General features: G+C 46.3%; 12 non-coding genes across 12 annotated transcripts; all 12 read left to right on the plus strand.

Annotated features, from left to right (window-relative positions):
* The first annotated feature begins 2,048 nt into the window (after positions 1 to 2,048).
* Positions 2,049 to 2,239, plus strand: LOC130314026 (U2 spliceosomal RNA). The gene has a single exon (XR_008861790.1). It is a non-coding gene; the product is annotated as a U2 spliceosomal RNA (small nuclear RNA).
* Positions 2,240 to 4,326: 2,087 nt separating this feature from the next.
* LOC130314049 (U2 spliceosomal RNA) lies at positions 4,327 to 4,514 on the plus strand. The gene has a single exon (XR_008861811.1). It is a non-coding gene; the product is annotated as a U2 spliceosomal RNA (small nuclear RNA).
* A 693-nt stretch (positions 4,515 to 5,207) lies between these two features.
* LOC130314048 (U2 spliceosomal RNA) lies at positions 5,208 to 5,393 on the plus strand. The gene has a single exon (XR_008861810.1). It is a non-coding gene; the product is annotated as a U2 spliceosomal RNA (small nuclear RNA).
* A 2,085-nt stretch (positions 5,394 to 7,478) lies between these two features.
* On the plus strand, positions 7,479 to 7,669 carry LOC130314027 (U2 spliceosomal RNA). Its single transcript, XR_008861791.1, has one exon. It is a non-coding gene; the product is annotated as a U2 spliceosomal RNA (small nuclear RNA).
* A 2,095-nt stretch (positions 7,670 to 9,764) lies between these two features.
* Positions 9,765 to 9,955, plus strand: LOC130314028 (U2 spliceosomal RNA). The gene has a single exon (XR_008861792.1). It is a non-coding gene; the product is annotated as a U2 spliceosomal RNA (small nuclear RNA).
* Positions 9,956 to 12,036: 2,081 nt separating this feature from the next.
* LOC130314030 (U2 spliceosomal RNA) lies at positions 12,037 to 12,227 on the plus strand. Its single transcript, XR_008861793.1, has one exon. It is a non-coding gene; the product is annotated as a U2 spliceosomal RNA (small nuclear RNA).
* Positions 12,228 to 14,308: 2,081 nt separating this feature from the next.
* LOC130314032 (U2 spliceosomal RNA) lies at positions 14,309 to 14,499 on the plus strand. Its single transcript, XR_008861795.1, has one exon. It is a non-coding gene; the product is annotated as a U2 spliceosomal RNA (small nuclear RNA).
* A 2,083-nt stretch (positions 14,500 to 16,582) lies between these two features.
* Positions 16,583 to 16,773, plus strand: LOC130314033 (U2 spliceosomal RNA). Its single transcript, XR_008861796.1, has one exon. It is a non-coding gene; the product is annotated as a U2 spliceosomal RNA (small nuclear RNA).
* Positions 16,774 to 18,863: 2,090 nt separating this feature from the next.
* Positions 18,864 to 19,054, plus strand: LOC130314034 (U2 spliceosomal RNA). The gene has a single exon (XR_008861797.1). It is a non-coding gene; the product is annotated as a U2 spliceosomal RNA (small nuclear RNA).
* A 2,092-nt stretch (positions 19,055 to 21,146) lies between these two features.
* Positions 21,147 to 21,337, plus strand: LOC130314035 (U2 spliceosomal RNA). The gene has a single exon (XR_008861798.1). It is a non-coding gene; the product is annotated as a U2 spliceosomal RNA (small nuclear RNA).
* A 2,088-nt stretch (positions 21,338 to 23,425) lies between these two features.
* Positions 23,426 to 23,616, plus strand: LOC130314036 (U2 spliceosomal RNA). The gene has a single exon (XR_008861799.1). It is a non-coding gene; the product is annotated as a U2 spliceosomal RNA (small nuclear RNA).
* Positions 23,617 to 25,707: 2,091 nt separating this feature from the next.
* LOC130314037 (U2 spliceosomal RNA) lies at positions 25,708 to 25,898 on the plus strand. Its single transcript, XR_008861800.1, has one exon. It is a non-coding gene; the product is annotated as a U2 spliceosomal RNA (small nuclear RNA).
* The last annotated feature ends 475 nt before the right edge of the window (positions 25,899 to 26,373 follow it).

Below are 26,373 nucleotides of genomic sequence, written 5' to 3' on the forward strand. Positions count from 1 at the left end.
ACCTGCTTGCTGGCTAGCCAGCTAGCCAGCCCTGTGGGCCTTGCTGCTGCAGCCAAAAAACAAAAGGTGGTGCTGCTTCTGCTGCTTCTGCTTGTGTCTGGCCGCTGTTGGAGCGTCCAGGCACAGGACTTCTGCTGCTGCTGACTAAATGGCCTCCTTAATTGGATCATTTGAGTAGCCAGCACACCTGTGCAGGTAGGGCATGACATGATAGGCAGCTGCCTTGATAGCGGGTGGGTGCTGAATGTTCCTAATTGACAAAATAAGATTAATGCTTATGAAGAAATATAAAATCTCATCCCTTCCCCAATATCGCGCCACACCCCTACCCCTTAATTCCCTGGTTGAACTTGATGGACATATGTCTTTTTTCGACCGTACTAACTATGTAACTATGTAACATAACATGGGGGGGGGGGGGGGGTCTCCTGGCTGTTCACACAGGTGTGTCATTGCTGTACATTGACCATGCATTGCTTCTGTGGTATTGCAAAGGCAAAGACAAATGCTTCCAGCCATCCATTGCACTAATGGATTGGTCATCAGCTGGCTGTCTATGTCCCGCATCAATATAGACCAAAGTACAGAGGGTTAGGCTATGCTATTGTGCACCTACCTGATGCATCAGAAGGTGCGAGGCCCTTGCTAAATTCTGTGCACAGACTTTGAGATCTATACTTTAGACTGTATCTAAACCTGCTCCAACATGGACTGACATTCTGGCCTACTTTCAGCCGATGCGACTTGTCTGTCGCTGAACAGTCGCTTTTTATGTATTCAGCACCTATGTATAATGTTGTAAAAATGCTCTAGAAGCTAAAGTCGCAGAAATGTCACACATATTTGGCCTGCAACTTTCTGTGCGACAAATTCAGACAGGAAAAATCAGTATAAATCCTTAGAAAATTATCCCCCAGTGTCTCCATCTGCTGGCGGTATTGAATAAGCATTGCTGCACTGATGGGGTATGCATTAGACGAAAAAAAAGAAGAAAAAGAAGAATAATACGCCCAGAAAAGAGGCGAAAAGGAGAAAAACGTAAAAAAACGTGAAAAAAAAGTAAGAGGAAGAGAAGGGAAAAAAAGGTGGAAATGGGTTTAAAAGTGATTTCGGCGGAGAAATATATATATATATATATATATATATATATATATATATATATATATATATATATGCGCGCACACACACACATATATATAAACGTATTCTCCGTTGAGATATTGCAGCCGCTGCTGTGTCCAGGCCCAGGAGCCTTAGCACTGTGCTGTGATGTCACTCAATACCACTGACATCACTAGGTGTAAACAACATCTCTCCTTTGCTGTGTATGTGACTATGGAGCTGTTTGGTGATGTCGTCTATTATGGCCTTCATAGAAGCAACAGGAGATTGTTGCATCCATCTAGAACCCTCAGAACTACAGTGCTATGATGTCACTCACTTCCACAGGCCTTGCAGAGTGTAAACAACAACAACCCAGCTTTGTTGTGTATGTAACCATAGGGATTTGTGATGTCACCTAGAACCTTCACAGCAGCGACAGCTTTATGAGGAGCATCAGCACTGCTCTGCCTGAGCAGAACCATCACCGCCATAGGTTGTCAAATAACCCGGATTTAACCCACACAGGTAAGTCCAATGGGGTGCAGGCATGTCCTCTATGCTTACAGCTTCCCGTGGGTGTTGGTTTGATACCGTTTGGGGACAGCCAAGGAGGCATCTGCAGGCAACAAAGGTAGGTGTGTGCTTGTGTGTGTGTTTCCTATGCAGATCCTAAGCCCAGTGTCACATGCAAGTAGGAGGAGTAAGAAGGGTTCCTGGCAAATCCGGGTTATGGATTGCATTTAAAAAGGCCCCGTGGGAGTGCAATGGGCCCCTGTCTTGCTGCTTAGCAATAATGGTATGGGTTTAGGTTCTGCTGTGTGTACTGGTGGTTGACTGCCCCCCAGCCCAGAGTGTGCATGGAAAATTGTCTGGCAGCCTCCCTGACAGCAAGCAGTGATAGTGCCCATGAAGGGGACCTTGTTGGGCCCGCCCCTTTCACGGTTATCGCTTCTCGGCCTTTTGGCTAAGATCAAGTGTAGTATCTGTTCTTATCAGTTTAATATCTGATACGTCCCCTATCTGGGGACCATATATTAAATGGATTTTTGAGAACGGGGGCCGATTTCGAAGCTTGCTTCCGTCGCCCTATGCATTGACCCGATATGGCAGTATCTTCGGGTACAGTGCACCACCCCCTTACAGGGTTAAAAAGAAAGATTCCTACTTTCATTGCTACCTGCTTGCTGGCTAGCCAGCTAGCCAGCCCTGTGGGCCTTGCTGCTGCAGCCAAAAAACAAAAGGTGGTGCTGCTGCTGCTGCTTCTGCTGCTTCTGCTTGTGTCTGGCCGCTGTTGGAGCGTCCAGGCACAGGACTTCTGCTGCTGCTGACTAAATGGCCTCCTTAATTGGATCATTTGAGTAGCCAGCACACCTGTGCAGGTAGGGCATGACATGATAGGCAGCTGCCTTGATAGCGGGTGGGTGCTGAATGTTCCTAATTGACAAAATAAGATTAATGCTTATGAAGAAATATAAAATCTCATCCCTTCCCCAATATCGCGCCACACCCCTACCCCTTAATTCCCTGGTTGAACTTGATGGACATATGTCTTTTTTCGACCGTACTAACTATGTAACTATGTAACATAACATGGGGGGGGGGGGGGTCTCCTGGCTGTTCACACAGGTGTGTCATTGCTGTACATTGACCATGCATTGCTTCTGTGGTATTGCAAAGGCAAAGACAAATGCTTCCAGCCATCCATTGCACTAATGGATTGGTCATCAGCTGGCTGTCTATGTCCCGCATCAATATAGACCAAAGTACAGAGGGTTAGGCTATGCTATTGTGCACCTACCTGATGCATCAGAAGGTGCGAGGCCCTTGCTAAATTCTGTGCACAGACTTTGAGATCTATACTTTAGACTGTATCTAAACCTGCTCCAACATGGACTGACATTCTGGCCTACTTTCAGCCGATGCGACTTGTCTGTCGCTGAACAGTCGCTTTTTATGTATTCAGCACCTATGTATAATGTTGTAAAAATGCTCTAGAAGCTAAAGTCGCAGAAATGTCACACATATTTGGCCTGCAACTTTCTGTGCGACAAATTCAGACAGGAAAAATCAGTATAAATCCTTAGAAAATTATCCCCCAGTGTCTCCATCTGCTGGCGGTATTGAATAAGCATTGCTGCACTGATGGGGTATGCATTAGACGAAAAAAAAGAAGAAAAAGAAGAATAATACGCCCAGAAAAGAGGCGAAAAGGAGAAAAACGTAAAAAAACGTGAAAAAAAAGTAAGAGGAAGAGAAGGGAAAAAAAGGTGGAAATGGGTTTAAAAGTGATTTCGGCGGAGAAATATATATATATATATATATATATATATATATATATATATATATATACGCGCACACACACACATATATATAAACGTATTCTCCGTTGAGATATTGCAGCCGCTGCTGTGTCCAGGCCCAGGAGCCTTAGCACTGTGCTGTGATGTCACTCAATACCACTGACATCACTAGGTGTAAACAACATCTCTCCTTTGCTGTGTATGTGACTATGGAGCTGTTTGGTGATGTCGTCTATTATGGCCTTCATAGAAGCAACAGGAGATTGTTGCATCCATCTAGAACCCTCAGAACTACAGTGCTATGATGTCACTCACTTCCACAGGCCTTGCAGAGTGTAAACAACAACAACCCAGCTTTGTTGTGTATGTAACCATAGGGATTTGTGATGTCACCTAGAACCTTCACAGCAGCGACAGCTTTATGAGGAGCATCAGCACTGCTCTGCCTGAGCAGAACCATCACCGCCATAGGTTGTCAAATAACCCGGATTTAACCCACACAGGTAAGTCCAATGGGGTGCAGGCATGTCCTCTATGCTTACAGCTTCCCGTGGGTGTTGGTTTGATACCGTTTGGGGACAGCCAAGGAGGCATCTGCAGGCAACAAAGGTAGGTGTGTGCTTGTGTGTGTGTTTCCTATGCAGATCCTAAGCCCAGTGTCACATGCAAGTAGGAGGAGTAAGAAGGGTTCCTGGCAAATCCGGGTTATGGATTGCATTTAAAAAGGCCCCGTGGGAGTGCAATGGGCCCCTGTCTTGCTGCTTAGCAATAATGGTATGGGTTTAGGTTCTGCTGTGTGTACTGGTGGTTGACTGCCCCCCAGCCCAGAGTGTGCATGGAAAATTGTCTGGCAGCCTCCCTGACAGCAAGCAGTGATAGTGCCCATGAAGGGGACCTTGTTGGGCCCGCCCCTTTCACGGTTATCGCTTCTCGGCCTTTTGGCTAAGATCAAGTGTAGTATCTGTTCTTATCAGTTTTTCATGCCGGTGGATAGTAACGCCGGTATGGGGCTGGTGGGGATGGGTGCTGCATGGAGGATGCAGGTGTACCAGGGCTTTCCGGGGCTGGTTCTGAGGAATCAGCTCGACGGCTGCCCCGATGTGACCTGTTCCCTCCGGGTCTCGCCATGAGGCTGAGAGGGTCTAGAGCCGAGGTACTTTTGTGCCTCGGGGAGTGGTGACCCCGAGGTGCCGAAACTCACTGGGAGGATAGACTCACTGAGTTGAAGCACGGGCACCATAATCTCTTCACCTTGTGGCACTCACCTCTTGATTCCCGGCCTTCTGGCTAGGATCAGAGAAATTTTTATAGATCCGGCCGGATGTCCGGGCAGTATATCTGCACACATTCACTTATTTATTTCTTTTTTGTCTCACTGTGTCACTTTTTGCGTGTTGTGTGTTCACAGGATTGGTCAGGATGCGGTAGCCCTTCTGGGTGTCCCTCCTGGCGGTCTAGGGGAGGTGTGTGTGGCCATTAGGTTCCGCACCTCCCTGCAAACACCCCGGGTACTCCTGCTTTGGCAGGGTACCTACCGTAATCGGCTCTGCGGGCAGATACCTTGGCTAACGCCAAGGGGGATGCCGGGAGCATTTGTGGTCCCCTAGTAGCTTCGGCGAAAAGGGACATCGAACCTGGAACCTCGCAGGTACCTTTTGGTCCGGAGGCGAAGGGTAAGGTTTGTTGGGGGGCCTCTCTCCTATCGGAGAAGGGCTTGCGATAGACCGCATCCTTTGTGCACGTTTTTTTAGTGTAACACGTTTGCACTTTTTCTTGCACTTTGGGTGAATCGAAAGCACGTTCCTCGGCTTTAGATAAAAAAAAAAAAAAAAAAAATCTGTTCTTATCAGTTTAATATCTGATACGTCCCCTATCTGGGGACCATATATTAAATGGATTTTTCAGAACGGGGGCCGATTTCGAAGCTTGCTTCCGTCGCCCTATGCATTGACCCGATATGGCAGTATCTTCGGGTACAGTGCACCACCCCCTTACAGGGTTAAAAAGAAAGATTCCTACTTTCATTGCTACCTGCTTGCTGGCTAGCCAGCTAGCCAGCCCTGTGGGCCTTGGTGCTGCAGCCAAAAAACAAAAGGTGGTGCTGCTGCTGCTGCTTCTGCTGCTTCTGCTTGTGTCTGGCCGCTGTTGGAGCGTCCAGGCACAGGACTTCTGCTGCTGCTGACTAAATGGCCTCCTTAATTGGATCATTTGAGTAGCCAGCACACCTGTGCAGGTAGGGCATGACATGATAGGCAGCTGCCTTGATAGCGGGTGGGTGCTGAATGTTCCTAATTGACAAAATAAGATTAATGCTTATGAAGAAATATAAAATCTCATCCCTTCCCCAATATCGCGCCACACCCCTACCCCTTAATTCCCTGGTTGAACTTGATGGACATATGTCTTTTTTCGACCGTACTAACTATGTAACTATGTAACATAACATGGGGGGGGGGGGGGGGTCTCCTGGCTGTTCACACAGGTGTGTCATTGCTGTACATTGACCATGCATTGCTTCTGTGGTATTGCAAAGGCAAAGACAAATGCTTCCAGCCATCCATTGCACTAATGGATTGGTCATCAGCTGGCTGTCTATGTCCCGCATCAATATAGACCAAAGTACAGAGGGTTAGGCTATGCTATTGTGCACCTACCTGATGCATCAGAAGGTGCGAGGCCCTTGCTAAATTCTGTGCACAGACTTTGAGATCTATACTTTAGACTGTATCTAAACCTGCTCCAACATGGACTGACATTCTGGCCTACTTTCAGCCGATGCGACTTGTCTGTCGCTGAACAGTCGCTTTTTATGTATTCAGCACCTATGTATAATGTTGTAAAAATGCTCTAGAAGCTAAAGTCGCAGAAATGTCACACATATTTGGCCTGCAACTTTCTGTGCGACAAATTCAGACAGGAAAAATCAGTATAAATCCTTAGAAAATTATCCCCCAGTGTCTCCATCTGCTGGCGGTATTGAATAAGCATTGCTGCACTGATGGGGTATGCATTAGACGAAAAAAAAGAAGAAAAAGAAGAATAATACGCCCAGAAAAGAGGCGAAAAGGAGAAAAACGTAAAAAAACGTGAAAAAAAAGTAAGAGGAAGAGAAGGGAAAAAAAGGTGGAAATGGGTTTAAAAGTGATTTCGGCGGAGAAATATATATATATATATATATATATATATATATATATATATACGCGCACACACACACACATATATATAAACGTATTCTCCGTTGAGATATTGCAGCCGCTGCTGTGTCCAGGCCCAGGAGCCTTAGCACTGTGCTGTGATGTCACTCAATACCACTGACATCACTAGGTGTAAACAACATCTCTCCTTTGCTGTGTATGTGACTATGGAGCTGTTTGGTGATGTCGTCTATTATGGCCTTCATAGAAGCAACAGGAGATTGTTGCATCCATCTAGAACCCTCAGAACTACAGTGCTATGATGTCACTCACTTCCACAGGCCTTGCAGAGTGTAAACAACAACAACCCAGCTTTGTTGTGTATGTAACCATAGGGATTTGTGATGTCACCTAGAACCTTCACAGCAGCGACAGCTTTATGAGGAGCATCAGCACTGCTCTGCCTGAGCAGAACCATCACCGCCATAGGTTGTCAAATAACCCGGATTTAACCCACACAGGTAAGTCCAATGGGGTGCAGGCATGTCCTCTATGCTTACAGCTTCCCGTGGGTGTTGGTTTGATACCGTTTGGGGACAGCCAAGGAGGCATCTGCAGGCAACAAAGGTAGGTGTGTGCTTGTGTGTGTGTTTCCTATGCAGATCCTAAGCCCAGTGTCACATGCAAGTAGGAGGAGTAAGAAGGGTTCCTGGCAAATCCGGGTTATGGATTGCATTTAAAAAGGCCCCGTGGGAGTGCAATGGGCCCCTGTCTTGCTGCTTAGCAATAATGGTATGGGTTTAGGTTCTGCTGTGTGTACTGGTGGTTGACTGCCCCCCAGCCCAGAGTGTGCATGGAAAATTGTCTGGCAGCCTCCCTGACAGCAAGCAGTGATAGTGCCCATGAAGGGGACCTTGTTGGGCCCGCCCCTTTCACGGTTATCGCTTCTCGGCCTTTTGGCTAAGATCAAGTGTAGTATCTGTTCTTATCAGTTTAATATCTGATACGTCCCCTATCTGGGGACCATATATTAAATGGATTTTTGAGAACGGGGGCCGATTTCGAAGCTTGCTTCCGTCGCCCTATGCATTGACCCGATATGGCAGTATCTTCGGGTACAGTGCACCACCCCCTTACAGGGTTAAAAAGAAAGATTCCTACTTTCATTGCTACCTGCTTGCTGGCTAGCCAGCTAGCCAGCCCTGTGGGCCTTGCTGCTGCAGCCAAAAAACAAAAGGTGGTGCTGCTGCTGCTGCTTCTGCTGCTTCTGCTTGTGTCTGGCCGCTGTTGGAGCGTCCAGGCACAGGACTTCTGCTGCTGCTGACTAAATGGCCTCCTTAATTGGATCATTTGAGTAGCCAGCACACCTGTGCAGGTAGGGCATGACATGATAGGCAGCTGCCTTGATAGCGGGTGGGTGCTGAATGTTCCTAATTGACAAAATAAGATTAATGCTTATGAAGAAATATAAAATCTCATCCCTTCCCCAATATCGCGCCACACCCCTACCCCTTAATTCCCTGGTTGAACTTGATGGACATATGTCTTTTTTCGACCGTACTAACTATGTAACTATGTAACATAACATGGGGGGGGGGGGGGGGTCTCCTGGCTGTTCACACAGGTGTGTCATTGCTGTACATTGACCATGCATTGCTTCTGTGGTATTGCAAAGGCAAAGACAAATGCTTCCAGCCATCCATTGCACTAATGGATTGGTCATCAGCTGGCTGTCTATGTCCCGCATCAATATAGACCAAAGTACAGAGGGTTAGGCTATGCTATTGTGCACCTACCTGATGCATCAGAAGGTGCGAGGCCCTTGCTAAATTCTGTGCACAGACTTTGAGATCTATACTTTAGACTGTATCTAAACCTGCTCCAACATGGACTGACATTCTGGCCTACTTTCAGCCGATGCGACTTGTCTGTCGCTGAACAGTCGCTTTTTATGTATTCAGCACCTATGTATAATGTTGTAAAAATGCTCTAGAAGCTAAAGTCGCAGAAATGTCACACATATTTGGCCTGCAACTTTCTGTGCGACAAATTCAGACAGGAAAAATCAGTATAAATCCTTAGAAAATTATCCCCCAGTGTCTCCATCTGCTGGCGGTATTGAATAAGCATTGCTGCACTGATGGGGTATGCATTAGACGAAAAAAAAGAAGAAAAAGAAGAATAATACGCCCAGAAAAGAGGCGAAAAGGAGAAAAACGTAAAAAAACGTGAAAAAAAAGTAAGAGGAAGAGAAGGGAAAAAAAGGTGGAAATGGGTTTAAAAGTGATTTCGGCGGAGAAATATATATATATATATATATATATATATATATATATATATATATATATATATACGCGCACACACACACATATATATAAACGTATTCTCCGTTGAGATATTGCAGCCGCTGCTGTGTCCAGGCCCAGGAGCCTTAGCACTGTGCTGTGATGTCACTCAATACCACTGACATCACTAGGTGTAAACAACATCTCTCCTTTGCTGTGTATGTGACTATGGAGCTGTTTGGTGATGTCGTCTATTATGGCCTTCATAGAAGCAACAGGAGATTGTTGCATCCATCTAGAACCCTCAGAACTACAGTGCTATGATGTCACTCACTTCCACAGGCCTTGCAGAGTGTAAACAACAACAACCCAGCTTTGTTGTGTATGTAACCATAGGGATTTGTGATGTCACCTAGAACCTTCACAGCAGCGACAGCTTTATGAGGAGCATCAGCACTGCTCTGCCTGAGCAGAACCATCACCGCCATAGGTTGTCAAATAACCCGGATTTAACCCACACAGGTAAGTCCAATGGGGTGCAGGCATGTCCTCTATGCTTACAGCTTCCCGTGGGTGTTGGTTTGATACCGTTTGGGGACAGCCAAGGAGGCATCTGCAGGCAACAAAGGTAGGTGTGTGCTTGTGTGTGTGTTTCCTATGCAGATCCTAAGCCCAGTGTCACATGCAAGTAGGAGGAGTAAGAAGGGTTCCTGGCAAATCCGGGTTATGGATTGCATTTAAAAAGGCCCCGTGGGAGTGCAATGGGCCCCTGTCTTGCTGCTTAGCAATAATGGTATGGGTTTAGGTTCTGCTGTGTGTACTGGTGGTTGACTGCCCCCCAGCCCAGAGTGTGCATGGAAAATTGTCTGGCAGCCTCCCTGACAGCAAGCAGTGATAGTGCCCATGAAGGGGACCTTGTTGGGCCCGCCCCTTTCACGGTTATCGCTTCTCGGCCTTTTGGCTAAGATCAAGTGTAGTATCTGTTCTTATCAGTTTAATATCTGATACGTCCCCTATCTGGGGACCATATATTAAATGGATTTTTGAGAACGGGGGCCGATTTCGAAGCTTGCTTCCGTCGCCCTATGCATTGACCCGATATGGCAGTATCTTCGGGTACAGTGCACCACCCCCTTACAGGGTTAAAAAGAAAGATTCCTACTTTCATTGCTACCTGCTTGCTGGCTAGCCAGCTAGCCAGCCCTGTGGGCCTTGCTGCTGCAGCCAAAAAACAAAAGGTGGTGCTGCTGCTGCTGCTTCTGCTGCTTCTGCTTGTGTCTGGCCGCTGTTGGAGCGTCCAGGCACAGGACTTCTGCTGCTGCTGACTAAATGGCCTCCTTAATTGGATCATTTGAGTAGCCAGCACACCTGTGCAGGTAGGGCATGACATGATAGGCAGCTGCCTTGATAGCGGGTGGGTGCTGAATGTTCCTAATTGACAAAATAAGATTAATGCTTATGAAGAAATATAAAATCTCATCCCTTCCCCAATATCGCGCCACACCCCTACCCCTTAATTCCCTGGTTGAACTTGATGGACATATGTCTTTTTTCGACCGTACTAACTATGTAACTATGTAACATAACATGGGGGGGGGGAGGGGGTCTCCTGGCTGTTCACACAGGTGTGTCATTGCTGTACATTGACCATGCATTGCTTCTGTGGTATTGCAAAGGCAAAGACAAATGCTTCCAGCCATCCATTGCACTAATGGATTGGTCATCAGCTGGCTGTCTATGTCCCGCATCAATATAGACCAAAGTACAGAGGGTTAGGCTATGCTATTGTGCACCTACCTGATACATCAGAAGGTGCGAGGCCCTTGCTAAATTCTGTGCACAGACTTTGAGATCTATACTTTAGACTGTATCTAAACCTGCTCCAACATGGACTGACATTCTGGCCTACTTTCAGCCGATGCGACTTGTCTGTCGCTGAACAGTCGCTTTTTATGTATTCAGCACCTATGTATAATGTTGTAAAAATGCTCTAGAAGCTAAAGTCGCAGAAATGTCACACATATTTGGCCTGCAACTTTCTGTGCGACAAATTCAGACAGGAAAAATCAGTATAAATCCTTAGAAAATTATCCCCCAGTGTCTCCATCTGCTGGCGGTATTGAATAAGCATTGCTGCACTGATGGGGTATGCATTAGACGAAAAAAAAGAAGAAAAAGAAGAATAATACGCCCAGAAAAGAGGCGAAAAGGAGAAAAACGTAAAAAAACGTGAAAAAAAAGTAAGAGGAAGAGAAGGGAAAAAAAGGTGGAAATGGGTTTAAAAGTGATTTCGGCGGAGAAATATATATATATATATATATATATATATATATATATATACGCGCACACACACACATATATATAAACGTATTCTCCGTTGAGATATTGCAGCCGCTGCTGTGTCCAGGCCCAGGAGCCTTAGCACTGTGCTGTGATGTCACTCAATACCACTGACATCACTAGGTGTAAACAACATCTCTCCTTTGCTGTGTATGTGACTATGGAGCTGTTTGGTGATGTCGTCTATTATGGCCTTCATAGAAGCAACAGGAGATTGTTGCATCCATCTAGAACCCTCAGAACTACAGTGCTATGATGTCACTCACTTCCACAGGCCTTGCAGAGTGTAAACAACAACAACCCAGCTTTGTTGTGTATGTAACCATAGGGATTTGTGATGTCACCTAGAACCTTCACAGCAGCGACAGCTTTATGAGGAGCATCAGCACTGCTCTGCCTGAGCAGAACCATCACCGCCATAGGTTGTCAAATAACCCGGATTTAACCCACACAGGTAAGTCCAATGGGGTGCAGGCATGTCCTCTATGCTTACAGCTTCCCGTGGGTGTTGGTTTGATACCGTTTGGGGACAGCCAAGGAGGCATCTGCAGGCAACAAAGGTAGGTGTGTGCTTGTGTGTGTGTTTCCTATGCAGATCCTAAGCCCAGTGTCACATGCAAGTAGGAGGAGTAAGAAGGGTTCCTGGCAAATCCGGGTTATGGATTGCATTTAAAAAGGCCCCGTGGGAGTGCAATGGGCCCCTGTCTTGCTGCTTAGCAATAATGGTATGGGTTTAGGTTCTGCTGTGTGTACTGGTGGTTGACTGCCCCCCAGCCCAGAGTGTGCATGGAAAATTGTCTGGCAGCCTCCCTGACAGCAAGCAGTGATAGTGCCCATGAAGGGGACCTTGTTGGGCCCGCCCCTTTCACGGTTATCGCTTCTCGGCCTTTTGGCTAAGATCAAGTGTAGTATCTGTTCTTATCAGTTTAATATCTGATACGTCCCCTATCTGGGGACCATATATTAAATGGATTTTTGAGAACGGGGGCCGATTTCGAAGCTTGCTTCCGTCGCCCTATGCATTGACCCGATATGGCAGTATCTTCGGGTACAGTGCACCACCCCCTTACAGGGTTAAAAAGAAAGATTCCTACTTTCATTGCTACCTGCTTGCTGGCTAGCCAGCTAGCCAGCCCTGTGGGCCTTGCTGCTGCAGCCAAAAAACAAAAGGTGGTGCTGCTGCTGCTGCTTCTGCTGCTTCTGCTTGTGTCTGGCCGCTGTTGGAGCGTCCAGGCACAGGACTTCTGCTGCTGCTGACTAAATGGCCTCCTTAATTGGATCATTTGAGTAGCCAGCACACCTGTGCAGGTAGGGCATGACATGATAGGCAGCTGCCTTGATAGCGGGTGGGTGCTGAATGTTCCTAATTGACAAAATAAGATTAATGCTTATGAAGAAATATAAAATCTCATCCCTTCCCCAATATCGCGCCACACCCCTACCCCTTAATTCCCTGGTTGAACTTGATGGACATATGTCTTTTTTCGACCGTACTAACTATGTAACTATGTAACATAACATGGGGGGGGGGGGGGGGTCTCCTGGCTGTTCACACAGGTGTGTCATTGCTGTACATTGACCATGCATTGCTTCTGTGGTATTGCAAAGGCAAAGACAAATGCTTCCAGCCATCCATTGCACTAATGGATTGGTCATCAGCTGGCTGTCTATGTCCCGCATCAATATAGACCAAAGTACAGAGGGTTAGGCTATGCTATTGTGCACCTACCTGATGCATCAGAAGGTGCGAGGCCCTTGCTAAATTCTGTGCACAGACTTTGAGATCTATACTTTAGACTGTATCTAAACCTGCTCCAACATGGACTGACATTCTGGCCTACTTTCAGCCGATGCGACTTGTCTGTCGCTGAACAGTCGCTTTTTATGTATTCAGCACCTATTTATAATGTTGTAAAAATGCTCTAGAAGCTAAAGTCGCAGAAATGTCACACATATTTGGCCTGCAACTTTCTGTGCGACAAATTCAGACAGGAAAAATCAGTATAAATCCTTAGAAAATTATCCCCCAGTGTCTCCATCTGCTGGCGGTATTGAATAAGCATTGCTGCACTGATGGGGTATGCATTAGACGAAAAAAAAGAAGAAAAAGAAGAATAATACGCCCAGAAAAGAGGCGAAAAGGAGAAAAACGTAAAAAAACGTGAAAAAAATGTAAGAGGAAGAGAAGGGAAAAAAAGGTGGAAATGGGTTTAAAAGTGATTTCGGCGGAGAAATATATATATATATATATATATATATATATATATATATACGCGCACACACACACATATATATAAACGTATTCTCCGTTGAGATATTGCAGCCGCTGCTGTGTCCAGGCCCAGGAGCCTTAGCACTGTGCTGTGATGTCACTCAATACCACTGACATCACTAGGTGTAAACAACATCTCTCCTTTGCTGTGTATGTGACTATGGAGCTGTTTGGTGATGTCGTCTATTATGGCCTTCATAGAAGCAACAGGAGATTGTTGCATCCATCTAGAACCCTCAGAACTACAGTGCTATGATGTCACTCACTTCCACAGGCCTTGCAGAGTGTAAACAACAACAACCCAGCTTTGTTGTGTATGTAACCATAGGGATTTGTGATGTCACCTAGAACCTTCACAGCAGCGACAGCTTTATGAGGAGCATCAGCACTGCTCTGCCTGAGCAGAACCATCACCGCCATAGGTTGTCAAATAACCCGGATTTAACCCACACAGGTAAGTCCAATGGGGTGCAGGCATGTCCTCTATGCTTACAGCTTCCCGTGGGTGTTGGTTTGATACCGTTTGGGGACAGCCAAGGAGGCATCTGCAGGCAACAAAGGTAGGTGTGTGCTTGTGTGTGTGTTTCCTATGCAGATCCTAAGCCCAGTGTCACATGCAAGTAGGAGGAGTAAGAAGGGTTCCTGGCAAATCCGGGTTATGGATTGCATTTAAAAAGGCCCCGTGGGAGTGCAATGGGCCCCTGTCTTGCTGCTTAGCAATAATGGTATGGGTTTAGGTTCTGCTGTGTGTACTGGTGGTTGACTGCCCCCCAGCCCAGAGTGTGCATGGAAAATTGTCTGGCAGCCTCCCTGACAGCAAGCAGTGATAGTGCCCATGAAGGGGACCTTGTTGGGCCCGCCCCTTTCACGGTTATCGCTTCTCGGCCTTTTGGCTAAGATCAAGTGTAGTATCTGTTCTTATCAGTTTAATATCTGATACGTCCCCTATCTGGGGACCATATATTAAATGGATTTTTGAGAACGGGGGCCGATTTCGAAGCTTGCTTCCGTCGCCCTATGCATTGACCCGATATGGCAGTATCTTCGGGTACAGTGCACCACCCCCTTACAGGGTTAAAAAGAAAGATTCCTACTTTCATTGCTACCTGCTTGCTGGCTAGCCAGCTAGCCAGCCCTGTGGGCCTTGCTGCTGCAGCCAAAAAACAAAAGGTGGTGCTGCTGCTGCTGCTTCTGCTGCTTCTGCTTGTGTCTGGCCGCTGTTGGAGCGTCCAGGCACAGGACTTCTGCTGCTGCTGACTAAATGGCCTCCTTAATTGGATCATTTGAGTAGCCAGCACACCTGTGCAGGTAGGGCATGACATGATAGGCAGCTGCCTTGATAGCGGGTGGGTGCTGAATGTTCCTAATTGACAAAATAAGATTAATGCTTATGAAGAAATATAAAATCTCATCCCTTCCCCAATATCGCGCCACACCCCTACCCCTTAATTCCCTGGTTGAACTTGATGGACATATGTCTTTTTTCGACCGTACTAACTATGTAACTATGTAACATAACATGGGGGGGGGGGGGGTCTCCTGGCTGTTCACACAGGTGTGTCATTGCTGTACATTGACCATGCATTGCTTCTGTGGTATTGCAAAGGCAAAGACAAATGCTTCCAGCCATCCATTGCACTAATGGATTGGTCATCAGCTGGCTGTCTATGTCCCGCATCAATATAGACCAAAGTACAGAGGGTTAGGCTATGCTATTGTGCACCTACCTGATGCATCAGAAGGTGCGAGGCCCTTGCTAAATTCTGTGCACAGACTTTGAGATCTATACTTTAGACTGTATCTAAACCTGCTCCAACATGGACTGACATTCTGGCCTACTTTCAGCCGATGCGACTTGTCTGTCGCTGAACAGTCGCTTTTTATGTATTCAGCACCTATGTATAATGTTGTAAAAATGCTCTAGAAGCTAAAGTCGCAGAAATGTCACACATATTTGGCCTGCAACTTTCTGTGCGACAAATTCAGACAGGAAAAATCAGTATAAATCCTTAGAAAATTATCCCCCAGTGTCTCCATCTGCTGGCGGTATTGAATAAGCATTGCTGCACTGATGGGGTATGCATTAGACGAAAAAAAAGAAGAAAAAGAAGAATAATACGCCCAGAAAAGAGGCGAAAAGGAGAAAAACGTAAAAAAACGTGAAAAAAAAGTAAGAGGAAGAGAAGGGAAAAAAAGGTGGAAATGGGTTTAAAAGTGATTTCGGCGGAGAAATATATATATATATATATATATATATATATATATATATATATACGCGCACACACACACATATATATAAACGTATTCTCCGTTGAGATATTGCAGCCGCTGCTGTGTCCAGGCCCAGGAGCCTTAGCACTGTGCTGTGATGTCACTCAATACCACTGACATCACTAGGTGTAAACAACATCTCTCCTTTGCTGTGTATGTGACTATGGAGCTGTTTGGTGATGTCGTCTATTATGGCCTTCATAGAAGCAACAGGAGATTGTTGCATCCATCTAGAACCCTCAGAACTACAGTGCTATGATGTCACTCACTTCCACAGGCCTTGCAGAGTGTAAACAACAACAACCCAGCTTTGTTGTGTATGTAACCATAGGGATTTGTGATGTCACCTAGAACCTTCACAGCAGCGACAGCTTTATGAGGAGCATCAGCACTGCTCTGCCTGAGCAGAACCATCACCGCCATAGGTTGTCAAATAACCCGGATTTAACCCACACAGGTAAGTCCAATGGGGTGCAGGCATGTCCTCTATGCTTACAGCTTCCCGTGGGTGTTGGTTTGATACCGTTTGGGGACAGCCAAGGAGGCATCTGCAGGCAACAAAGGTAGGTGTGTGCTTGTGTGTGTGTTTCCTATGCAGATCCTAAGCCCAGTGTCACATGCAAGTAGGAGGAGTAAGAAGGGTTCCTGGCAAATCCGGGTTATGGATTGCATTTAAAAAGGCCCCGTGGGAGTGCAATGGGCCCCTGTCTTGCTGCTTAGCAATAATGGTATGGGTTTAGGTTCTGCTGTGTGTACTGGTGGTTGACTGCCCCCCAGCCCAGAGTGTGCATGGAAAATTGTCTGGCAGCCTCCCTGACAGCAAGCAGTGATAGTGCCCATGAAGGGGACCTTGTTGGGCCCGCCCCTTTCACGGTTATCGCTTCTCGGCCTTTTGGCTAAGATCAAGTGTAGTATCTGTTCTTATCAGTTTAATATCTGATACGTCCCCTATCTGGGGACCATATATTAAATGGATTTTTGAGAACGGGGGCCGATTTCGAAGCTTGCTTCCGTCGCCCTATGCATTGACCCGATATGGCAGTATCTTCGGGTACAGTGCACCACCCCCTTACAGGGTTAAAAAGAAAGATTCCTACTTTCATTGCTACCTGCTTGCTGGCTAGCCAGCTAGCCAGCCCTGTGGGCCTTGCTGCTGCAGCCAAAAAACAAAAGGTGGTGCTGCTGCTGCTGCTTCTGCTGCTTCTGCTTGTGTCTGGCCGCTGTTGGAGCGTCCAGGCACAGGACTTCTGCTGCTGCTGACTAAATGGCCTCCTTAATTGGATCATTTGAGTAGCCAGCACACCTGTGCAGGTAGGGCATGACATGATAGGCAGCTGCCTTGATAGCGGGTGGGTGCTGAATGTTCCTAATTGACAAAATAAGATTAATGCTTATGAAGAAATATAAAATCTCATCCCTTCCCCAATATCGCGCCACACCCCTACCCCTTAATTCCCTGGTTGAACTTGATGGACATATGTCTTTTTTCGACCGTACTAACTATGTAACTATGTAACATAACATGGGGGGGGGGGGGGGGGTCTCCTGGCTGTTCACACAGGTGTGTCATTGCTGTACATTGACCATGCATTGCTTCTGTGGTATTGCAAAGGCAAAGACAAATGCTTCCAGCCATCCATTGCACTAATGGATTGGTCATCAGCTGGCTGTCTATGTCCCGCATCAATATAGACCAAAGTACAGAGGGTTAGGCTATGCTATTGTGCACCTACCTGATGCATCAGAAGGTGCGAGGCCCTTGCTAAATTCTGTGCACAGACTTTGAGATCTATACTTTAGACTGTATCTAAACCTGCTCCAACATGGACTGACATTCTGGCCTACTTTCAGCCGATGCGACTTGTCTGTCGCTGAACAGTCGCTTTTTATGTATTCAGCACCTATGTATAATGTTGTAAAAATGCTCTAGAAGCTAAAGTCGCAGAAATGTCACACATATTTGGCCTGCAACTTTCTGTGCGACAAATTCAGACAGGAAAAATCAGTATAAATCCTTAGAAAATTATCCCCCAGTGTCTCCATCTGCTGGCGGTATTGAATAAGCATTGCTGCACTGATGGGGTATGCATTAGACGAAAAAAAAGAAGAAAAAGAAGAATAATACGCCCAGAAAAGAGGCGAAAAGGAGAAAAACGTAAAAAAACGTGAAAAAAAAGTAAGAGGAAGAGAAGGGAAAAAAAGGTGGAAATGGGTTTAAAAGTGATTTCGGCGGAGAAATATATATATATATATATATATATATATATATATATATATATATATACGCGCACACACACACATATATATAAACGTATTCTCCGTTGAGATATTGCAGCCGCTGCTGTGTCCAGGCCCAGGAGCCTTAGCACTGTGCTGTGATGTCACTCAATACCACTGACATCACTAGGTGTAAACAACATCTCTCCTTTGCTGTGTATGTGACTATGGAGCTGTTTGGTGATGTCGTCTATTATGGCCTTCATAGAAGCAACAGGAGATTGTTGCATCCATCTAGAACCCTCAGAACTACAGTGCTATGATGTCACTCACTTCCACAGGCCTTGCAGAGTGTAAACAACAACAACCCAGCTTTGTTGTGTATGTAACCATAGGGATTTGTGATGTCACCTAGAACCTTCACAGCAGCGACAGCTTTATGAGGAGCATCAGCACTGCTCTGCCTGAGCAGAACCATCACCGCCATAGGTTGTCAAATAACCCGGATTTAACCCACACAGGTAAGTCCAATGGGGTGCAGGCATGTCCTCTATGCTTACAGCTTCCCGTGGGTGTTGGTTTGATACCGTTTGGGGACAGCCAAGGAGGCATCTGCAGGCAACAAAGGTAGGTGTGTGCTTGTGTGTGTGTTTCCTATGCAGATCCTAAGCCCAGTGTCACATGCAAGTAGGAGGAGTAAGAAGGGTTCCTGGCAAATCCGGGTTATGGATTGCATTTAAAAAGGCCCCGTGGGAGTGCAATGGGCCCCTGTCTTGCTGCTTAGCAATAATGGTATGGGTTTAGGTTCTGCTGTGTGTACTGGTGGTTGACTGCCCCCCAGCCCAGAGTGTGCATGGAAAATTGTCTGGCAGCCTCCCTGACAGCAAGCAGTGATAGTGCCCATGAAGGGGACCTTGTTGGGCCCGCCCCTTTCACGGTTATCGCTTCTCGGCCTTTTGGCTAAGATCAAGTGTAGTATCTGTTCTTATCAGTTTAATATCTGATACGTCCCCTATCTGGGGACCATATATTAAATGGATTTTTGAGAACGGGGGCCGATTTCGAAGCTTGCTTCCGTCGCCCTATGCATTGACCCGATATGGCAGTATCTTCGGGTACAGTGCACCACCCCCTTACAGGGTTAAAAAGAAAGATTCCTACTTTCATTGCTACCTGCTTGCTGGCTAGCCAGCTAGCCAGCCCTGTGGGCCTTGCTGCTGCAGCCAAAAAACAAAAGGTGGTGCTGCTGCTGCTGCTTCTGCTGCTTCTGCTTGTGTCTGGCCGCTGTTGGAGCGTCCAGGCACAGGACTTCTGCTGCTGCTGACTAAATGGCCTCCTTAATTGGATCATTTGAGTAGCCAGCACACCTGTGCAGGTAGGGCATGACATGATAGGCAGCTGCCTTGATAGCGGGTGGGTGCTGAATGTTCCTAATTGACAAAATAAGATTAATGCTTATGAAGAAATATAAAATCTCATCCCTTCCCCAATATCGCGCCACACCCCTACCCCTTAATTCCCTGGTTGAACTTGATGGACATATGTCTTTTTTCGACCGTACTAACTATGTAACTATGTAACATAACATGGGGGGGGGGGGGGGTCTCCTGGCTGTTCACACAGGTGTGTCATTGCTGTACATTGACCATGCATTGCTTCTGTGGTATTGCAAAGGCAAAGACAAATGCTTCCAGCCATCCATTGCACTAATGGATTGGTCATCAGCTGGCTGTCTATGTCCCGCATCAATATAGACCAAAGTACAGAGGGTTAGGCTATGCTATTGTGCACCTACCTGATGCATCAGAAGGTGCGAGGCCCTTGCTAAATTCTGTGCACAGACTTTGAGATCTATACTTTAGACTGTATCTAAACCTGCTCCAACATGGACTGACATTCTGGCCTACTTTCAGCCGATGCGACTTGTCTGTCGCTGAACAGTCGCTTTTTATGTATTCAGCACCTATGTATAATGTTGTAAAAATGCTCTAGAAGCTAAAGTCGCAGAATGTCACACATATTTGGCCTGCAACTTTCTGTGCGACAAATTCAGACAGGAAAAATCAGTATAAATCCTTAGAAAATTATCCCCAGTGTCTCCATCTGCTGGCGGTATTGAATAAGCATTGCTGCACTGATGGGGTATGCATTAGACGAAAAAAAAGAAGAAAAAGAAGAATAATACGCCCAGAAAAGAGGCGAAAAGGAGAAAAACGTAAAAAAACGTGAAAAAAAAGTAAGAGGAAGAGAAGGGAAAAAAAGGTGGAAATGGGTTTAAAAGTGATTTCGGCGGAGAAATATATATATATATATATATATATATATATATATATATATATATATATATATATATATACGCGCACACACACACATATATATAAACGTATTCTCCGTTGAGATATTGCAGCCGCTGCTGTGTCCAGGCCCAGGAGCCTTAGCACTGTGCTGTGATGTCACTCAATACCACTGACATCACTAGGTGTAAACAACATCTCTCCTTTGCTGTGTATGTGACTATGGAGCTGTTTGGTGATGTCGTCTATTATGGCCTTCATAGAAGCAACAGGAGATTGTTGCATCCATCTAGAACCCTCAGAACTACAGTGCTATGATGTCACTCACTTCCACAGGCCTTGCAGAGTGTAAACAACAACAACCCAGCTTTGTTGTGTATGTAACCATAGGGATTTGTGATGTCACCTAGAACCTTCACAGCAGCGACAGCTTTATGAGGAGCATCAGCACTGCTCTGCCTGAGCAGAACCATCACCGCCATAGGTTGTCAAATAACCCGGATTTAACAGGTAAGTCCAATGGGGTGCAGGCATGTCCTCTATGCTTACAGCTTCCCGTGGGTGTTGGTTTGATACCGTTTGGGGACAGCCAAGGAGGCATCTGCAGGCAACAAAGGTAGGTGTGTGCTTGTGTGTGTGTTTCCTATGCAGATCCTAAGCCCAGTGTCACATGCAAGTAGGAGGAGTAAGAAGGGTTCCTGGCAAATCCGGGTTATGGATTGCATTTAAAAAGGCCCCGTGGGAGTGCAATGGGCCCCTGTCTTGCTGCTTAGCAATAATGGTATGGGTTTAGGTTCTGCTGTGTGTACTGGTGGTTGACTGCCCCCCAGCCCAGAGTGTGCATGGAAAATTGTCTGGCAGCCTCCCTGACAGCAAGCAGTGATAGTGCCCATGAAGGGGACCTTGTTGGGCCCGCCCCTTTCACGGTTATCGCTTCTCGGCCTTTTGGCTAAGATCAAGTGTAGTATCTGTTCTTATCAGTTTAATATCTGATACGTCCCCTATCTGGGGACCATATATTAAATGGATTTTTGAGAACGGGGGCCGATTTCGAAGCTTGCTTCCGTCGCCCTATGCATTGACCCGATATGGCAGTATCTTCGGGTACAGTGCACCACCCCCTTACAGGGTTAAAAAGAAAGATTCCTACTTTCATTGCTACCTGCTTGCTGGCTAGCCAGCTAGCCAGCCCTGTGGGCCTTGCTGCTGCAGCCAAAAAACAAAAGGTGGTGCTGCTGCTGCTGCTTCTGCTGCTTCTGCTTGTGTCTGGCCGCTGTTGGAGCGTCCAGGCACAGGACTTCTGCTGCTGCTGACTAAATGGCCTCCTTAATTGGATCATTTGAGTAGCCAGCACACCTGTGCAGGTAGGGCATGACATGATAGGCAGCTGCCTTGATAGCGGGTGGGTGCTGAATGTTCCTAATTGACAAAATAAGATTAATGCTTATGAAGAAATATAAAATCTCATCCCTTCCCCAATATCGCGCCACACCCCTACCCCTTAATTCCCTGGTTGAACTTGATGGACATATGTCTTTTTTCGACCGTACTAACTATGTAACTATGTAACATAACATGGGGGGGGGGGGGGGGGTCTCCTGGCTGTTCACACAGGTGTGTCATTGCTGTACATTGACCATGCATTGCTTCTGTGGTATTGCAAAGGCAAAGACAAATGCTTCCAGCCATCCATTGCACTAATGGATTGGTCATCAGCTGGCTGTCTATGTCCCGCATCAATATAGACCAAAGTACAGAGGGTTAGGCTATGCTATTGTGCACCTACCTGATGCATCAGAAGGTGCGAGGCCCTTGCTAAATTCTGTGCACAGACTTTGAGATCTATACTTTAGACTGTATCTAAACCTGCTCCAACATGGACTGACATTCTGGCCTACTTTCAGCCGATGCGACTTGTCTGTCGCTGAACAGTCGCTTTTTATGTATTCAGCACCTATGTATAATGTTGTAAAAATGCTCTAGAAGCTAAAGTCGCAGAAATGTCACACATATTTGGCCTGCAACTTTCTGTGCGACAAATTCAGACAGGAAAAATCAGTATAAATCCTTAGAAAATTATCCCCCAGTGTCTCCATCTGCTGGCGGTATTGAATAAGCATTGCTGCACTGATGGGGTATGCATTAGACGAAAAAAAAGAAGAAAAAGAAGAATAATACGCCCAGAAAAGAGGCGAAAAGGAGAAAAACGTAAAAAAACGTGAAAAAAAAGTAAGAGGAAGAGAAGGGAAAAAAAGGTGGAAATGGGTTTAAAAGTGATTTCGGCGGAGAAATATATATATATATATATATATATATATATATATATATATATATACGCGCACACACACACATATATGTAAACGTATTCTCCGTTGAGATATTGCAGCCGCTGCTGTGTCCAGGCCCAGGAGCCTTAGCACTGTGCTGTGATGTCACTCAATACCACTGACATCACTAGGTGTAAACAACATCTCTCCTTTGCTGTGTATGTGACTATGGAGCTGTTTGGTGATGTCGTCTATTATGGCCTTCATAGAAGCAACAGGAGATTGTTGCATCCATCTAGAACCCTCAGAACTACAGTGCTATGATGTCACTCACTTCCACAGGCCTTGCAGAGTGTAAACAACAACAACCCAGCTTTGTTGTGTATGTAACCATAGGGATTTGTGATGTCACCTAGAACCTTCACAGCAGCGACAGCTTTATGAGGAGCATCAGCACTGCTCTGCCTGAGCAGAACCATCACCGCCATAGGTTGTCAAATAACCCGGATTTAACCCACACAGGTAAGTCCAATGGGGTGCAGGCATGTCCTCTATGCTTACAGCTTCCCGTGGGTGTTGGTTTGATACCGTTTGGGGACAGCCAAGGAGGCATCTGCAGGCAACAAAGGTAGGTGTGTGCTTGTGTGTGTGTTTCCTATGCAGATCCTAAGCCCAGTGTCACATGCAAGTAGGAGGAGTAAGAAGGGTTCCTGGCAAATCCGGGTTATGGATTGCATTTAAAAAGGCCCCGTGGGAGTGCAATGGGCCCCTGTCTTGCTGCTTAGCAATAATGGTATGGGTTTAGGTTCTGCTGTGTGTACTGGTGGTTGACTGCCCCCCAGCCCAGAGTGTGCATGGAAAATTGTCTGGCAGCCTCCCTGACAGCAAGCAGTGATAGTGCCCATGAAGGGGACCTTGTTGGGCCCGCCCCTTTCACGGTTATCGCTTCTCGGCCTTTTGGCTAAGATCAAGTGTAGTATCTGTTCTTATCAGTTTAATATCTGATACGTCCCCTATCTGGGGACCATATATTAAATGGATTTTTGAGAACGGGGGCCGATTTCGAAGCTTGCTTCCGTCGCCCTATGCATTGACCCGATATGGCAGTATCTTCGGGTACAGTGCACCACCCCCTTACAGGGTTAAAAAGAAAGATTCCTACTTTCATTGCTACCTGCTTGCTGGCTAGCCAGCTAGCCAGCCCTGTGGGCCTTGCTGCTGCAGCCAAAAAACAAAAGGTGGTGCTGCTGCTGCTGCTTCTGCTGCTTCTGCTTGTGTCTGGCCGCTGTTGGAGCGTCCAGGCACAGGACTTCTGCTGCTGCTGACTAAATGGCCTCCTTAATTGGATCATTTGAGTAGCCAGCACACCTGTGCAGGTAGGGCATGACATGATAGGCAGCTGCCTTGATAGCGGGTGGGTGCTGAATGTTCCTAATTGACAAAATAAGATTAATGCTTATGAAGAAATATAAAATCTCATCCCTTCCCCAATATCGCGCCACACCCCTACCCCTTAATTCCCTGGTTGAACTTGATGGACATATGTCTTTTTTCGACCGTACTAACTATGTAACTATGTAACATAACATGGGGGGGGGGGGGGGGGTCTCCTGGCTGTTCACACAGGTGTGTCATTGCTGTACATTGACCATGCATTGCTTCTGTGGTATTGCAAAGGCAAAGACAAATGCTTCCAGCCATCCATTGCACTAATGGATTGGTCATCAGCTGGCTGTCTATGTCCCGCATCAATATAGACCAAAGTACAGAGGGTTAGGCTATGCTATTGTGCACCTACCTGATGCATCAGAAGGTGCGAGGCCCTTGCTAAATTCTGTGCACAGACTTTGAGATCTATACTTTAGACTGTATCTAAACCTGCTCCAACATGGACTGACATTCTGGCCTACTTTCAGCCGATGCGACTTGTCTGTCGCTGAACAGTCGCTTTTTATGTATTCAGCACCTATGTATAATGTTGTAAAAATGCTCTAGAAGCTAAAGTCGCAGAAATGTCACACATATTTGGCCTGCAACTTTCTGTGCGACAAATTCAGACAGGAAAAATCAGTATAAATCCTTAGAAAATTATCCCCCAGTGTCTCCATCTGCTGGCGGTATTGAATAAGCATTGCTGCACTGATGGGGTATGCATTAGACGAAAAAAAAGAAGAAAAAGAAGAATAATACGCCCAGAAAAGAGGCGAAAAGGAGAAAAACGTAAAAAAACGTGAAAAAAAAGTAAGAGGAAGAGAAGGGAAAAAAAGGTGGAAATGGGTTTAAAAGTGATTTCGGCGGAGAATATATATATATATATATATATATATATATATATATATATATATATATACGCGCACACACACACATATATATAAACGTATTCTCCGTTGAGATATTGCAGCCGCTGCTGTGTCCAGGCCCAGGAGCCTTAGCACTGTGCTGTGATGTCACTCAATACCACTGACATCACTAGGTGTAAACAACATCTCTCCTTTGCTGTGTATGTGACTATGGAGCTGTTTGGTGATGTCGTCTATTATGGCCTTCATAGAAGCAACAGGAGATTGTTGCATCCATCTAGAACCCTCAGAACTACAGTGCTATGATGTCACTCACTTCCACAGGCCTTGCAGAGTGTAAACAACAACAACCCAGCTTTGTTGTGTATGTAACCATAGGGATTTGTGATGTCACCTAGAACCTTCACAGCAGCGACAGCTTTATGAGGAGCATCAGCACTGCTCTGCCTGAGCAGAACCATCACCGCCATAGGTTGTCAAATAACCCGGATTTAACCCACACAGGTAAGTCCAATGGGGTGCAGGCATGTCCTCTATGCTTACAGCTTCCCGTGGGTGTTGGTTTGATACCGTTTGGGGACAGCCAAGGAGGCATCTGCAGGCAACAAAGGTAGGTGTGTGCTTGTGTGTGTGTTTCCTATGCAGATCCTAAGCCCAGTGTCACATGCAAGTAGGAGGAGTAAGAAGGGTTCCTGGCAAATCCGGGTTATGGATTGCATTTAAAAAGGCCCCGTGGGAGTGCAATGGGCCCCTGTCTTGCTGCTTAGCAATAATGGTATGGGTTTAGGTTCTGCTGTGTGTACTGGTGGTTGACTGCCCCCCAGCCCAGAGTGTGCATGGAAAATTGTCTGGCAGCCTCCCTGACAGCAAGCAGTGATAGTGCCCATGAAGGGGACCTTGTTGGGCCCGCCCCTTTCACGGTTATCGCTTCTCGGCCTTTTGGCTAAGATCAAGTGTAGTATCTGTTCTTATCAGTTTAATATCTGATACGTCCCCTATCTGGGGACCATATATTAAATGGATTTTTGAGAACGGGGGCCGATTTCGAAGCTTGCTTCCGTCGCCCTATGCATTGACCCGATATGGCAGTATCTTCGGGTACAGTGCACCACCCCCTTACAGGGTTAAAAAGAAAGATTCCTACTTTCATTGCTACCTGCTTGCTGGCTAGCCAGCTAGCCAGCCCTGTGGGCCTTGCTGCTGCAGCCAAAAAACAAAAGGTGGTGCTGCTGCTGCTGCTTCTGCTGCTTCTGCTTGTGTCTGGCCGCTGTTGGAGCGTCCAGGCACAGGACTTCTGCTGCTGCTGACTAAATGGCCTCCTTAATTGGATCATTTGAGTAGCCAGCACACCTGTGCAGGTAGGGCATGACATGATAGGCAGCTGCCTTGATAGCGGGTGGGTGCTGAATGTTCCTAATTGACAAAATAAGATTAATGCTTATGAAGAAATATAAAATCTCATCCCTTCCCCAATATCGCGCCACACCCCTACCCCTTAATTCCCTGGTTGAACTTGATGGACATATGTCTTTTTTCGACCGTACTAACTATGTAACTATGTAACATAACATGGGGGGGGGGGGGGGGGG

The sequence above is a fragment of the Hyla sarda genome, unplaced genomic scaffold (genome assembly GCF_029499605.1).
Source record: "Hyla sarda isolate aHylSar1 unplaced genomic scaffold, aHylSar1.hap1 scaffold_1801, whole genome shotgun sequence".
NCBI classification, from domain to species: domain Eukaryota; kingdom Metazoa; phylum Chordata; class Amphibia; order Anura; family Hylidae; genus Hyla; species Hyla sarda.